This window comes from Uranotaenia lowii, chromosome 2 (genome assembly GCF_029784155.1).
Source record: "Uranotaenia lowii strain MFRU-FL chromosome 2, ASM2978415v1, whole genome shotgun sequence".
Classification (NCBI taxonomy): Eukaryota; Metazoa; Arthropoda; class Insecta; order Diptera; family Culicidae; genus Uranotaenia; species Uranotaenia lowii.
In genome coordinates this window covers 84,146,520-84,155,678 of record NC_073692.1, presented here as the reverse complement: position 1 = coordinate 84,155,678, position 9,159 = coordinate 84,146,520, and positions in this window count along the sequence as shown.

Below are 9,159 nucleotides of genomic sequence, written 5' to 3'. Positions count from 1 at the left end.
AATTAACACTGTGACCATCGAAAATCTAGAATTCCAAAATATTGCGAACAAACGTTAAATGCCATTCAAAATTTATAGCATTTTGGAAATTTTTAGAAATTAGAAACCTTTATCAAATTTTCGAAATGTTTTTGAAATGTTTTGATTTTCGAAACTTTTATCATTTTTTTAATATTTTATCATTTTTGTCATTTTTTGTCATTTTTGTCATTTTTGTCATTTTTGTCATTTTTTGTCATTTTTGTCATTTTTGTCATTTTTGTCATTTCTGTCATTTCTGTCATTTCTGTCATTTTTGTCATTTTTGTCATTTTTGTCATTTTTGTCATTTTTGTCATTTTTGTCATTTTTGTCATTTTTGTCATTTTTGTCATTTTTGTCATTTTTGTCATTTTTGTCATTTTTGTCATTTTTGTCATTTTTGTCATTTTTGTCATTTTTGTCATTTTTGTCATTTTTGTCATTTTTGTCATTTTTGTCATTTTTGTCATTTTTGTCATTTTTGTCATTTTTGTCATTTTTGTCATTTTTGTCATTTTTGTCATTTTTGTCATTTTTGTCATTTTTGTCATTTTTGTCATTTTTGTCATTTTTGTCATTTTTGTCATTTTTGTCATTTTTGTCATTTTTGTCATTTTTGTCATTTTTGTCATTTTTGTCATTTTTGTCATTTTTGTCATTTTTGTCATTTTTGTCATTTTTGTCATTTTTGTCATTTTTGTCATTTTTGTCATTTTTGTCATTTTTGTCATTTTTGTCATGTTTGTCATTTTTGTCATTTTTGTCATTTTTGTCATTTTTGTCATTTTTGTCATTTTTGTCATTTTTGTCATTTTTGTAATTTTTGTAATTTTTGTAATTTTGTCATTTTTGTCATTTTTGTCATTTTTGTCATTTTTGTCATTTTTGTCATTTTTGTCATTTTTGTCATTTTTGTCATTTTTGTCATTTTTGTCATTTTTGTCATTTTTGTCATTTTTGTCATTTTTGTCATTTTTGTCATTTTTGTCATTTTTGTCATTTTTGTCATTTTTGTCATTTTTGTCATTTTTGTCATTTTTGTCATTTTTGTCATTTTTGTCATTTTTGTCATTTTTGTCATTTTTGTCATTTTTGTCATTTTTGTCATTTTTGTCATTTTTGTCATTTTTGTCATTTTTGTCATTTTTGTCATTTTTGTCATTTTTGTCATTTTTGTCATTTTTGTCATTTTTGTCATTTTTGTCATTTTTGTCATTTTTGTCATTTTTGTCATTTTTGTCATTTTTGTCATTTTTGTCATTTTTGTCATTTTTGTCATTTTTGTCATTTTTGTCATTTTTGTCATTTTTGTCATTTTTGTCATTTTTGTCATTTTTGTCATTTTTGTCATTTTTGTCATTTTTGTCATTTTTGTCATTTTTGTCATTTTTGTCATTTTTGTCATTTTTGTCATTTTTGTCATTTTTGTCATTTTTGTCATTTTTGTCATTTTTGTCATTTTTGTCATTTTTGTCATTTTTGTCATTTTTGTCATTTTTGTCATTTTTGTCATTTTTGTCATTTTTGTCATTTTTGTCATTTTTGTCATTTTTGTCATTTTTGTCATTTTTGTCATTTTTGTCATTTTTGTCATTTTTGTCATTTTTGTCATTTTTGTCATTTTTGTCATTTTTGTCATTTTTGTCATTTTTGTCATTTTTGTCATTTTGTCATTTTTGTCATTTTTGTCATTTTTGTCATTTTTGTCATTTTTGTCATTTTTGTCATTTTTGTCATTTTTGTCATTTTTGTCATTTTTGTCATTTTTGTCATTTTTGTCATTTTTGTCATTTTTGTCATTTTTGTCATTTTTGTAATTTTTGTCATTTTTGTCATTTTTGTCATTTTTGTCATTTTTGTCATTTTTGTCATTTTTGTCATTTTTGTCATTTTTGTCATTTTTGTCATTTTTGTCATTTTTGTCATTCTTGTCATTTTTGTCATTTTGGTCATTTTTGTCATTTTTGTCATTTTTGTAATTTTTGTAATTTTTGTAATTTTTGTAATTTTTGTAATTTTGTCATTTTGTCATTTTTGTCATTTTTGTCATTTTTGTCATTTTTGTCATTTTTGTAATTTTTGTCATTTTTGTCATTTTTGTCATTTTTGTCATTTTTGTCATTTCTGTCATTTCTGTCATTTCTGTCATTTTTGTCATTTTTGTCATTTTTGTCATTTTTGTCATTTTTGTCATTTTTGTCATTTTTGTCATTTTTGTCATTTTTGTCATTTTTGTCATTTTTGTCATTTTTGTCATTTTTGTCATTTTTGTCATTTTTGTCATTTTTGTCATTTTTTTCATTTTTGTCATTTTTGTCATTTTTGTCATTTTTGTCATTTTTGTCATTTTTGTCATTTTTGTCATTTTTGTCATTTTTGTCATTTTTGTCATTTTTGTCATTTTTGTCATTTTTGTCATTTTTGTCATTTTTGTCATTTTTGTCATTTTTGTCATTTTTGTCATTTTTGTCATTTTTGTCATTTTTGTCATTTTTGTCATTTTTGTCATTTTTGTCATTTTTGTCATTTTTGTCATTTTTGTCATTTTTGTCATTTTTGTCATTTTTGTCATTTTTGTCATTTTTGTCATTTTTGTCATTTTTGTCATTTTTGTCATTTTTGTCATTTTTGTCATTTTTGTCATTTTTGTCATTTTTGTCATTTTTGTCATTTTTGTCATTTTTGTCATTTTTGTCATTTTTGTCATTTTTGTCATTTTTGTCATTTTTGTCATTTTTGTCATTTTTGTCATTTTTGTCATTTTTGTCATTTTTGTCATTTTTGTCATTTTTGTCATTTTTGTCATTTTTGTCATTTTTGTCACTTTTGTCATTTTTGTCATTTTTGTCATTTTTGTCATTTTTGTCATTTTTGTCATTTTTGTCATTTTTGTCATTTTTGTCATTTTTGTCATTTTTGTCATTTTTGTCATTTTTGTCATTTTTGTCATTTTTGTCATTTTTGTCATTTTTGTCATTTTTGTCATTTTTGTCATTTTTGTCTTTGTCATTTTTGTCATTTTTGTCATTTTTGTCATTTTTGTCATTTTTGTCATTTTTGTCATTTTTGTCATTTTTGTCATTTTTGTCATTTTTGTCATTTTTGTCATTTTGTCATTTTTGTCATTTTTGTCATTTTTGTCATTTTTGTCATTTTTGTCATTTTTGTCATTTTTGTCATTTTTGTCATTTTTGTCATTTTTGTCATTTTTGTCATTTTTGTCATTTTTGTCATATTTGTCATATTTGTCATTTTTGTCATTTTTGTCATTTTTGTCATTTTTGTAATTTTTGTCATTTTTGTCATTTTTGTCATTTTTGTAATTTTTGTCATTTTTGTCATTTTTGTAATTTTTGTCATTTTTGTCATTTTTGTCATTTTTGTCATTTTTGTCATTTTTGTCATTTTTGTCATTTTTGTCATTTTTGTCATTTTTGTCATTTTTGTCATTTTTGTCATTTTTGTCATTTTTGTCATTTTTGTCATTTTTGTCATTTTTGTCATTTTTGTCATTTTTGTCATTTTTGTCATTTTTGTCATTTTTGTCATTTTTGTCATTTTTGTCATTTTTGTCATTTTTGTCATTTTTGTCATTTTGTCATTTTTGTCATTTTTGTCATTTTTGTCATTTTTGTCATTTTGTCATTTTTGTCATTTTTGTCATTTTTGTCATTTTTGTCATTTTTGTCATTTTTGTCATTTTTGTCATTTTTGTCATTTTTGTCATTTTTGTCATTTTTGTCATTTTTGTCATTTTTGTCATTTTTGTCATTTTTGTCTTTTTTGTCATTTTTGTCATTTTTGTCATTTTTGTCATTTTTGTCATTTTTGTCATTTTTGTCATTTTTGTCATTTTTGTCATTTTTGTCATTTTTGTCATTTTTGTCATTTTTGTCATTTTTGTCATTTTTGTCATTTTTGTCATTTTTGTCATTTTTGTCATTTTTGTCATTTTTGTCATTTTTGTCATTTTTGTCATTTTTGTCATTTTTGTCATTTTTGTCATTTTTGTCATTTTTGTCATTTTTGTCATTTTTGTCATTTTTGTCATTTTTGTCATTTTTGTCATTTTTGTCATTTTTGTCATTTTTGTCATTTTTGTCATTTTTGTCATTTTTGTCATTTTTGTCATTTTTGTCATTTTTGTCATTTTTGTCATTTTTGTCATTTTTGTCATTTTTGTCATTTTTGTCATTTTTGTCATTTTTGTCATTTTTGTCATTTTTGTCATTTTTGTCATTTTTGTCATTTTTGTCATTTTTGTCATTTTTGTCATTTTTGTCATTTTTGTCATTTTTGTCATTTTTGTCATTTTTGTCATTTTTGTCATTTTTGTCATTTTTGTCATTTTTGTCATTTTTGTCATTTTTGTCATTTTTGTCATTTTTGTCATTCTTGTCATTATTGTCATTTTGGTCATTTTTGTCATTTTTGTCATTTTTGTAATTTTTGTAATTTTGTCATTTTTGTCATTTTTGTCATTTTTGTCATTTCTGTCATTTCTGTCATTTTTGTCATTTTTGTCATTTTTGTCATTTTTGTCATTTTTGTCATTTTTGTCATTTTTGTCATTTTTGTCATTTTTGTCATTTTTGTCATTTTTGTCATTTTTGTCATTTTTGTCATTTTTGTCATTTTTGTCATTTTTGTCATTTTTGTCATTTTTGTCATTTTTGTCATTTTTGTCATTTTTGTCATTTTGTCATTTTTGTCATTTTTGTCATTTTTGTCATTTTGTCATTTTTGTCATTTTTGTCATTTTTGTCATTTTTGTCATTTTTGTCATTTTTGTCATTTTTGTCATTTTTGTCATTTTTGTCATTTTTGTCATTTTTGTCATTTTTGTCATTTTTGTCATTTTTGTCATTTTTGTCATTTTTGTCATTTTTGTCATTTTTGTCATTTTTGTCATTTTTGTCATTTTTGTCATTTTTGTCATTTTTGTCATTTTTGTCATTTTTGTCATTTTTGTCATTTTTGTCATTTTTGTCATTTTTGTCATTTTTGTCATTTTTGTCATTTTTGTCATTTTTGTCAATTTTGTCAATTTTGTCATTTTTGTCATTTTTGTCATTTTTGTCAATTTTGTCATTTTTGTCATTTTTGTCATTTTTGTCATTTTTGTCATTTTTGTCATTTTTGTCATTTTTGTCATTTTTGTCATTTTTGTCATTTTTGTCATTTTTGTCATTTTTGTCATTTTTGTCATTTTTGTCATTTTTGTCATTTTTGTCATTTTTGTCATTTTTGTCATTTTTGTCATTTTTGTCATTTTTGTCATTTTTGTCATTTTTGTCATTTTTGTCATTTTTGTCATTTTTGTCATTTTTGTCATTTTTGTCATTTTTGTCATTTTTGTCATTTTTGTCATTTTTGTCATTTTTGTCATTTTTGTCATTTTTGTCATTTTTGTCATTTTTGTCATTTTTGTCATTTTTGTCATTTTTGTCATTTTTGTCATTTTTGTCATTTTTGTCATTTTTGTCATTTTTGTCATTTTTGTCATTTTTGTCATTTTTGTCATTTTTGTCATTTTTGTCATTTTTGTCATTTTGTCATTTTTGTCATTTTTGTCATTTTTGTCATTTTTGTCATTTTTGTCATTTTGTCATTTTTGTCATTTTTGTCATTTTTGTCATTTTTGTCATTTTTGTCATTTTTGTCATTTTTGTCATTTTGTCATTTTTGTCATTTTTGTCATTTTTGTCATTTTTGTCATTTTTGTCATTTTTGTCATTTTTGTCATTTTTGTCATTTTTGTCATTTTTGTCATTTTTGTCATTTTTGTCATTTTTGTCATTTTTGTCATTTTTGTCATTTTTGTCATTTTGGTCATTTTTGTCATTTTTGTCATTTTGTCATTTTTGTCATTTTTGTCATTTTTGTCATTTTTGTCATTTTTGTCATTTTTGTCATTTTTGTCATTTTTGTCATTTTTGTCATTTTTGTCATTTTTGTCATTTTTGTCATTTTTGTCATTTTTGTCATTTTTGTCATTTTTGTCATTTTTGTCATTTTTGTCATTTTTGTCATTTTTGTCATTTTTGTCATTTTTGTCATTTTTGTCATTTTTGTCATTTTTGTCATTTTTGTCATTTCTGTCATTTTTGTCATTTTTGTCATTTTTGTCATTTTTGTCATTTTTGTCATTTTGGTCATTCTTGTCATTTTTGTCATTTTTGTCATTTTTGTCATTTTTGTCATTTTTGTCATTTTTGTCATTTTTGTCATTTTTGTCATTTTTGTCATTTTTGTCATTTTTGTCATTTTTGTCATTTTTGTCATTTTTGTCATTTTTGTCATTTTTGTCATTTTTGTCATTTTTGTCATTTTTGTCATTTTTGTCATTTTTGTCATTTTTGTCAATTTTGTCATTTTTGTCATTTTTGTCATTTTTGTCATTATTGTCATTTTTGTCATTTTTGTCATTTTTGTCATTTTTGTCATTTTTCTCATTTTTGTCATTTTTGTCATTTTTGTCATTTTTGTCATTTTTGTCATTTTTGTCATTTTTGTCATTTTTGTCATTTTTGTCATTTTTGTCATTTTTGTCATTTTTGTCATTTTTGACATTTTTGTCATTTTTGTCATTTTTGTCATTTTTGTCATTTTTGTCATTTTTGTCATTTTTGTCATTTTTGTCATTTTTGTCATTTTTGTCATTTTTGTCATTTTTGTCATTTTTGTCATTTTTGTCATTTTTGTCATTTTTGTCATTTTTGTCATTTTTGTCATTTTTGTCATTTTTGTCATTTTTGTCATTTTTGTCATTTTTGTCATTTTTGTCATTTTTGTCATTTTTGTCATTTTTGTCATTTTTGTCATTTTTGTCATTTTTGTCATTTTTGTCATTTTGTCATTTTTGTCATTTTTGTCATTTTTGTCATTTTTGTCATTTTTGTCATTTTTGTCATTTTTGTCATTTTGTCATTTTTGTCATTTTTGTCATTTTTGTCATTTTTGTCATTTTTGTCATTTTTTGTCATTTTGTCATTTTTGTCATTTTTGTCATTTTGTCATTTTTGTCATTTTTGTCATTTTTGTCATTTTTGTCATTTTTGTCATTTTTGTCATTTTTGTCATTTTTGTCATTTTTGTCATTTTTGTCATATTTTTGTCATTTTTGTCATTTTTGTCATTTTTGTCATTTTTGTCATTTTTGTCATTTTTGTCATTTTTGTCATTTTTGTCATTTTTGTCATTTTTGTCATTTTTGTCATTTTTGTCATTTTTGTCATTTTTGTCATTTTTGTCATTTTTGTCATTTTTGTCATTTTTGTCATTTTTGTCATTTTTGTCATTTTTGTCATTTTTGTCATTTTTGTCATTTTTGTCATTTTTGTCATTTTTGTCATTTTTGTCATTTTTGTCATTTTTGTCATTTTTGTCATTTTTGTCATTTTTGTCATTTTTGTCATTTTTGTCATTTTTGTCATTTTTGTCATTTTTGTCATTTTTGTCATTTTTGTCATTTTTGTCATTTTTGTCATTTTTGTCATTTTTGTCATTTTTGTCATTTTTGTCATTTTTGTCATTTTTGTCATTTTTGTCATTTTTGTCATTTTTGTCATTTTTGTCATTTTTGTCATTTTTGTCATTTTTGTCATTTTTGTCATTTTTGTCATTTTTGTCATTTTTGTCATTTTTGTCATTTTTGTCATTTTTGTCATTTTTGTCATTTTTGTCATTTTTGTCATTTTTGTCATTTTTGTCATTTTTGTCATTTTTGTCATTTTTGTCATTTTTGTCATTTTTGTCATTTTTGTCATTTTTGTCATTTTTGTCATTTTTGTCATTCTTGTCATTTTTGTCATTTTGGTCATTTTTGTCATTTTTGTCATTTTTGTAATTTTTGTAATTTTTGTAATTTTTGTAATTTTTGTAATTTTTGTAATTTTGTCATTTTGTCATTTTTGTCATTTTTGTCATTTTTGTCATTTTTGTCATTTTTGTCATTTTTGTCATTTTTGTAATTTTTGTAATTTTTGTCATTTTTGTAATTTTTGTCATTTTTGTCATTTTTGTCATTTTTGTCATTTCTGTCATTTCTGTCATTTCTGTCATTTCTGTCATTTTTGTCATTTTTGTCATTTTTGTCATTTTTGTCATTTTTGTCATTTTTGTCATTTTTGTCATTTTTGTAATTTTTGTCATTTTTGTCATTTTTGTCATTTTTGTCATTTTTGTCATTTTTGTCATTTTTGTCATTTTTGTCATTTTTGTCATTTTTGTCATTTTTGTCATTTTTGTCATTTTTGTCATTTTTGTCATTTTTGTCATTTTTGTCATTTTTGTCATTTTTGTCATTTTTGTCATTTTTGTCATTTTTGTCATTTTTGTCATTTTTGTCTTTTTTGTCATTTTTGTCATTTTTGTCATTTTTGTCATTTTTGTCATTTTTGTCATTTTTGTCATTTTTGTCATTTTTGTCATTTTTGTCATTTTTGTCATTTTTGTCATTTTTGTCATTTTTGTCATTTTTGTCATTTTTGTCATTTTTGTCATTTTTGTCATTTTTGTCATTTTTGTCATTTTTGTCATATTTGTCATTTTTTGTCATTTTTGTCATTTTTGTCATTTTTGGCATTTTTGTCATTTTTGTCATTTTTGTCATTTTTGTCATTTTTGTAATTTTTGTAATTTTTGTCATTTTTGTCATTTTTGTCATTTTTGTCATTTTTGTCATTTTTGTCATTTTTGTCATTTTTGTCATTTTTGTCATTTTTGTCATTTTTGTCATTTTTGTCATTTTTGTCATTTTTGTCATTTTTGTCATTTTTGTCATTTTTGTCATTTTTGTCATTTTTGTCATTTTTGTCATTTTTGTCATTTTTGTCATTTTTGTCATTTTTGTCATTTTTGTCATTTTTGTCCTTTGTGTCATTTTTGTCATTTTTGTCATTTTTGTCATTTTTGTCATTTTTGTCATTTTTGTCATTTTTGTCATTTTTGTCATTTTTGTCATTTTTGTCATTTTTGTCATTTTTGTCATTTTTGTCATTTTTGTCATTTTTGTCATTTTTGTCATTTTTGTCATTTTTGTCATTTTTGTCATTTTTGTCATTTTTGTCATTTTTGTCATTTTTGTCATTTTTGTCCTTTGTGTCATTTTTGTCATTTTTGTCATTTTTGTCATTT